The following is a 7,484-nucleotide window of genomic DNA, read 5'->3' on the forward strand; positions in this document are numbered from 1 at the left end:
TTTTTTTAAATTTTTTTTCTCTATTTTCTATTACTCTTCTTCTTATTTTGTATTTTTTCTACTTCTTTTTTTTTTCTTTTCATTTTTCTCCTTCTTTTCATTTGTGCGAACTAACAAACACAAACAAGTGTGAATTATAAAATACAAATACAAATACAAATGTGAACTATAACATATAAATACAAGTGCGAACTATAAAATACAAATACAAATGCAAACTATAACATACAAATACAAGTGCAAACTATCATTTGTATTTTTTAATTATTGAAAAGGAAAGATTGATTTTCTTTCTACAAATACTTGTTTGTTTTTATTGATACGAGTTGTATTTATTGATACAAATAAATACAATTTATATTTTTATACAAATACATATTGTATTAATATTTATAAAATTATTTGTTTCATTTGTTTGTAATTTTTTTTTCTTTTTTGCAGGCATGATTTTACTGATATAAATCCATTATACAAAAGGGTCCAACTATCCAAGGCTAGCAACTGTCGATGAGGAAATAAAATGTACTCCACATGACGATATATAGGAAGTCGCAGAGACATTTGTTTGTAATTGTATTTGTATTAAGTGATATTTATTTATATATAATATGAATGATAATTTTGACACATAAATACAAAATGGTATATTTGTATCAAATGATACATTATATATTTATATATTTTAAAATTAAAAAAATATAATTAATGCATTTACTTGTTTGTATACAAATACAAATGATAAATTGTACCTAGTTACAGCTAAATACAATATGCAATTAAGTTACAAATACAAATATAAAATAATTCTGTACAAATAAAAATACATCGACGAAAATAGAATATAAATACAAATATAATCTAAATATACAAACACAATAAAATCATAATACAAATATAATTCAATATAATATAAAGTCAATTATAAAATACAAATACAAAACAGTTCTGTAAAATACAAGTGTGAATTATATAAAATATAAAAGATGGTCCGAAATAACAAATACAAATACAAGTGCGAATTATAGAATACAAATATATACGCGAACTACAAAATACAAATACAAACACGAACTTTAAAATACAAATACAAATACAGTTGTATCAATAAATACAAAAATATAAATGACGGTGTGACTACAAACAGATAGATAATTATGGTATTGACGTTATCATCTATGACTTGTGCTCGAGTAGTCATATTTTTCAAAAATACAAAAAATATAAAATAGATTCCAAAAAAAAATGATAAAAAAATAAGTATAAAAAAAGAAAAAAAAAGAGAAATAGAAGTTAGAGATAGAAGAGAGAGAAAAATATTTTTAAAAAAATAGAAAAAATTAGAAAAAAGAAGAAGAAGAAGAAAAAACGAGAAAAACACAAAAAAGGAAAAATATAAAAAAAATGAAAAAGAAAAAAATGGTAGTATTTTTTACGAGACTAAATATGTAGTGTATTTATATTTTTTATGAATACAGACCACTGAGTAAAAGTGAATACAACGGTTGTGAATCGAATACAACAGCTAAATGGTACTGTATTTATAATTTATATGAATACATACTATTGATAAAATCTAATATAGCGGACGTAAATTGAATATAACGGCTATAAATGACAATTATGTAAAATATGGCTATGAAAGGTGAGTTTTCCAGAAAAATGTAGCTATTTTTTAAAGATCCCCAAAATAAAACCACCTTTAGTTGAGAAGTTAAGTTGATTTTTTTTAAATGCTAACTTTTGTTATTACTTTTATATAATTTAAATTTAAAAAATAGATGCTCACATTAATTTATGTGTTTTCAATTTTTGTGATGAATTAATTATCTAATATGATCTTACGAGATTTTACAATGATTTCAAAAGTTAAATATTATGGGTTCAAGTTTGAAATTCCACATCAACCATTTAATTTGTTAGCTTTAAATTTATTGTTTTTAAATATTCAGTGAATTGTTTAACATATATACACAATTTAAGTCAATTTATATAATTATTCGCTAATTATTTTTTTTTAAAAAGGTAGTATATCTTCAATGATTTTTTTCATCTAAACATGCGAATCAATTTTAAAAACTAGATAAAATTTAAGCTGTGATAGATATTTCTTTCTATTTGAATCTGAGATTAGAATGTTTAACATTACATATTTATTTAATTTTTTTAATATATAGAGTAAAAAAAATCATGATAACTAAAACACAAGCAACAATTCAAATTTTTATAATGATAGTTTCTTATGTTGATAATGTTCTAATTAAACAAATAAAATATTAAATCACCATAAATTTTAAATGTTATAACTTATAATATAATTAAATATTAACTGCATAGTTACATATTAAAATTATTTTTCATATAATAAATTTAAGATTTTTCATTTTCATCTAAAATTCATATTTAGAATAATATCCAAGAATATCATTATGGAAATCCTTTGATTCTTAGGATTAGTTTAAAAAAAAATTAATCTGAGAAAAAAAATTTAAATAGAATATGAGATAAAATTATAGTTTGATAGATGTAAAAGTATTTAACTTAGAATTTTAAATTATAACCACTTATAACAGATTAGATTATTTGAGTCTTCTTTTAATCTATATTTTATTATTTTGGCATAACAAAGCTTATTTATTCTAATTTATATATATAATGAAGTAATAATACACATATTATTACTATTCATAAATTTTAAATGAGAAACGGGAACAATAGAATAAAAATTTATATTGTTTTTGACAATCTGAAATTCTTAGGTTGTAAACAATTTAATAAAAAAAAAAATATGAAACATTTTTTTTTTTGTAATTACATAATTATTTTTACTCATATAGATTTGATTTGAGGGGGGAGGATTGGAAGTGAGGGGATGTACTTTTCCAAGTGACACTCTTTGCTTTTCTGGCTTCGAAGATAGAATATTTTTTTTTAAGAAAAATTGAGAGTAGGGGGTGAGGGTGTGGAGATGGAAGTGGAGGGGGAAGGGGGGGGGGGGGTGTGGAGGGGGGGGGGGGGAGTTGTGGATGGGTGGTGGGAGTTGATATATATATATATATATATATTATATTGGGAAATAATATGATAGTTTTTTTTTTTTTTTTTTATGTACCTACAACGATTACAAGGATAACTGAAAGAGGGTTATAGGATGAAAAAAAATATTTTTTATATATATTGATATGATACTACATGTATTTGATATCATTGTATACAATCAAAACATTTCATTATTAAGTTTCACAATTTACAGTTACCTGATTATTTTTAATATATTATAATAAATTAAAATTATATTTAATAACATATTTTATGGTCGCGCGAAGCGCGGCTAAGTTTCCTAGTATTTAATAATTTTAAAGGGCCAAACACATCGGTAGCTACTCAAACTTGTCCCTAAAATTCACTTACGCCTCTAAACTAAGGCTTGTAGCTATCAAATTCCTCAAGTGCTAAAGTTGATACCTATCAGACACAAAATACTGAGTTGGCAAGGAGCCTCAAGCGCGTGAATAGTAGAAAAAAAAAATATTTTACTTTTTTTAATTAAAAAATTTATATTTAAATTATTTTATTAATATATATTTTTTAATAATAAATTTTTTTATTTTTTTTTATAAAAAAAAAGACCCCCAGCCTCCTTCCCCTCCCCCCTCACCCTCTCCCCACTTGCCCGTCTCTTCTGCTAAAGAAACAAGAAACGTGAAGATAATGGAGAACACCATTAGCGATAGCAACTCCATTAACAACAACAAAATTCTTAATCAATTTTCACCACTGAAGACGACATCAAAGAACGGAGAAACTCCATTAAGCACAAAACCATTTTTCACCATTATCAACAACATAAAAAATGTGAAAAAAAATTCTTTCTTTTTTACAAAATCAGTTAATTAATTAAGAATTTTTTTTTCATTTATTAATGAAGTTGTTGATGGAGTTGATGATTTAACAAAAATTAATTTTTATTGACTTTTTTTCACCATTGTAGTTCGTATTTATGGATTTAATACCAACGTATATATATGGAAGATCATGACTGTATGTGTGTGTGCGAACAACGGGGTGGGTGGGGTGGGATGGGGGCTTTGTGTGTGAATACGATGGGGAGGGGGGTGATGATAATTGGGTTGGGTGGGTGTGAAGACGCCGGGGCAGGGTGGGGGTTGTGAAGAAGACGATTGCGTGGGGGTGGGGTGCTTTTTTTCTTTTTCTTTTTTAATTAAGAAATTATGATTAAATATATAATTAAATAGAAATTATTTTTTGCCACGTGTTTTTTTTTTATTGGGCATTTTTTGCTACGTCATGCGAGTGTAGCACACTCTCAATATACATTTTGCTGATTAGGCAAAAAATGTTCAATAGGAACAAAATAGGGAGTTTAGGGGTTTGATAGGTACAAACCTTAGTTTAAGGATCTAAGTGAATTTTAGGGACAAGTTTGAATGACTATCGATAGGTTTGGCCATTTAAAAGGGTGAACTTGCCTTCTTTCTGTGAAATGGAGCATAATGAGCAAACAATTGTGATTGTGATTTGCTTTAATGGCGCTCACATGATAGAAAAATTGAATTGGAAGTTCTGAAAATAAATAAGAGACAGTAGAGGGCGTGGATTTGAAAAATAGAGTTATAGTCCTAAGTAAATTCAAATAAAATAAATGTAGTGTCTAAGTTGCCTTATATTACTAATTTCCTTATTTAAAGTCTAAATATTTATAAAATGACAATATTTGAGAAGTTACTAAAAATAAACTTTAAAATGATTCGACTGTGTGAGGAAAATTTTATAGCCTTAACCAAAAAAAAAGAAAATTTTATAGTGAAAGTGTATAGTAGAAAATTTAATATAAAAATAAGATGATGGAACTTATATGAACTTGTATTCAAATTGCATCCTTTCACTTGGTTTCTTATAAAAAAAACATATATTTATTTTTCATTCACACCTTTTAAAAACCTAAAACTAATACTTCCTCCATTTCAATTGTTTGTTCGATTTTGACTTGCTAGAGAATTTAAGAAAGTAAATAAAATTTTTTGGACTTGTGGTTTTAAGCGAAAAGATATGTGGACTGTACCACATTATCATTTGATTTTGTGATTTTAAACATGCAATTAAATAGTTGATATTAGAGAGTTACTAGATTAAAAGGAAAAAAATATAAGTACTTTTTAAAAATGAACTAAAAGCTTAGTTCTCCAAATGTCTGAGTTTGAAAAATTAAGCCAACAGGGAAAAAAACAAGGAGAATAAAACAAATAGTTGGGTCTCACAGCAAGAAAAAAATCTGGTTTGGGAGTTTTGGCACTGCTGAAAAGGCTCATGGGCTTATCAATATAAGAAGCTCGAGTTTCAGAAACTAGTTAACGCGCAGCAGCAACATTACACTAATAAGCATACTCATTGTAAGCAAAATGGGAAACTGAGGGAATCAGTAAATATTAAGCAAGAACATGCCTCTAGATTGTCATGAAAGATTTCAGCCTGAATCAGCTAGTGGATCAGAAATTGATGTTTAGGTCTCAAATTTATTTAATGAAGGAACTGGTTCTCAAGAAATAGGCATTGCTGAAGAAGCTTCTGTGTATATCAGTCTAAGAGCAAACAAGTATTCTCGTGTTTAATGGCTAATGCCCATGGCAACAACATCTGATGAGTGTAATACTACTACGAGCTTCAATTCTTAAGCTAAAAGAAGCTTTGTTGAGAAATTAAGCCAAGAAAATAAGGAATATAGATCAAAGAAAATTTGTGATCAGATTCAGCAGTCTGAATCATCACCTATTATTGCGGTATCCTTGTATGTGTATATACATATCTTTGGAGCTCAAAAGAGATCACGGAGATATACATTTGAAATTAGAAAGCCCATCAATAAGAAAATAATCTGTGTCCTTGAGTAGGAGCCTTTAGTCATGAGGGTTTGAGTGTGGTGGGTGTCTTTGGTCTGGAGTGTAGTTACTACTAGGTGGGTGTCCTCTTTCTTATGTCTTATTGCAATTGTGAGTATTTCGCTTATTTTCGTATTTCTCTGATATTTATTTTGTATTTTATTTTTATTATTTCTTTTTTCGTATTTCGTTTATGCCATCCATCCGGTTTCATGTTTCATTACGGTCTTGGTGTACTATTCTCTATCTTGAGCTGGGTTCTATCGGAAACAGTCTCTCTACATCTGCGGAGGTAGTGGTATGGACTGCGTACATCTTATCCTCCCCAGACCTCACTTTGTGGGGAATACACTGAGACTGTTGTTGTTGTTGTTGTTGAAGAGGCTTCACAAACTTATCAATCTAAGAAGCTCGAGTTCAGAAACTAGTCAGGGCGAAGCAGCAACGATGTACTAATAAACAACAAACTCATTATAAGAAAGTCGAGAAATCAAAGAAATTAGTCAACAATGTCAAGCAAGAACACGAAAACGTAAATTGCAAACTCTCCCTCACATTATAAGAAGCTCGAGTTTCAGAAATTAGTCAAGGCGACGTTGCAACAATGTACTAATAAACAACAAACTCCTTATAAGCAAGTCAGGAAATCAAAGAAATTAGTCAATAATAATGTCAAGCAAGAACATGAAAACGTAAATTGCAAACACTCCGTCACATTATCAATTAACAAAATAATGAACAAGTGAAAAGTTTTTCGGAGACAAAGACAAACGAAGCTCTACCAACAATACTAACACTACTCTCTCCTAGCACACACATGTTGGTTTTTTTTTTTTGCATGTTTGGTGTCACTGAATTGGCGTAAGCAAAGGTGTCCATGTTGGAAATTTTATCTGCTTTCGTTCCATGAGGCAACACCTGGAAAAAAAGAAGAACAATGAGTATACACATATATTGTAAATTAGAGATAAAAGGAGGAGGGTTAGCAGTTTAATACACAACTGGAAGACAAACATCATTTGTTTTCAAGAAACAAATTAGAAAAGGAAATCAGGGATGTTGTTAAGGAGATTTGAAGAGGGAGATGAGTGAAATTTGCTCGCCCAGGCCCCGGAAGCTAGTGGTACCATAGGGGATTATAATGTTATGTTCCGACAGTATGGGAAATGAGATAGAAAAGCTAAAGACTAATGAAGGTAAACTGAAGTCTATAGCTACAAATCAGCTAACTCAGCAGTGTGCAGAGCTATGTCGATCGGAAGACATTAAAAATCCAGAGCTAGAAGGAGACGTTGGGACACTCCATAAAACCCATAACATTTATCAATCTACTTCTGCAGGTACAAGCAAAGGAGTTAATAAACCAAGATACCAGAATGCAAATATGAACAAAATATTTGAAAAACCATTTACCCCAAAAACACAAAAAGACCATTTATTCATACCCCCACAAGTTAACACATACCGAGATAGCCTAAACCAAGACAAAAAAGTATACAACTACACCGCCCAAAAATACATAGAAAATATATACAGAGTACAAACCTTTCTAAACCATAACCCCAGAGCTACAGATATCAAAGAACCAAA

The 7,484-nt window shown here is 28.8% G+C and overlaps 1 long non-coding RNA gene across 1 annotated transcript; it reads right to left on the bottom strand.

Moving 5' to 3' along the window:
* Window positions 1–6,591: 6,591 nt before the first annotated feature.
* On the bottom strand, window positions 6,592–7,136 carry LOC124895469. Its single transcript, XR_007051729.1, has 2 exons — window positions 6,897–7,136; window positions 6,592–6,812 (listed from the first exon to the last, which is right to left on the bottom strand). It is a non-coding gene; the product is annotated as an uncharacterized LOC124895469 (long non-coding RNA).
* Between the last annotated feature and the right edge of the window lie 348 nt (window positions 7,137–7,484).

Source organism: Capsicum annuum, unplaced genomic scaffold, assembly GCF_002878395.1.
Source record: "Capsicum annuum cultivar UCD-10X-F1 unplaced genomic scaffold, UCD10Xv1.1 ctg82408, whole genome shotgun sequence".
Classification (NCBI taxonomy): domain Eukaryota; kingdom Viridiplantae; phylum Streptophyta; class Magnoliopsida; order Solanales; family Solanaceae; genus Capsicum; species Capsicum annuum.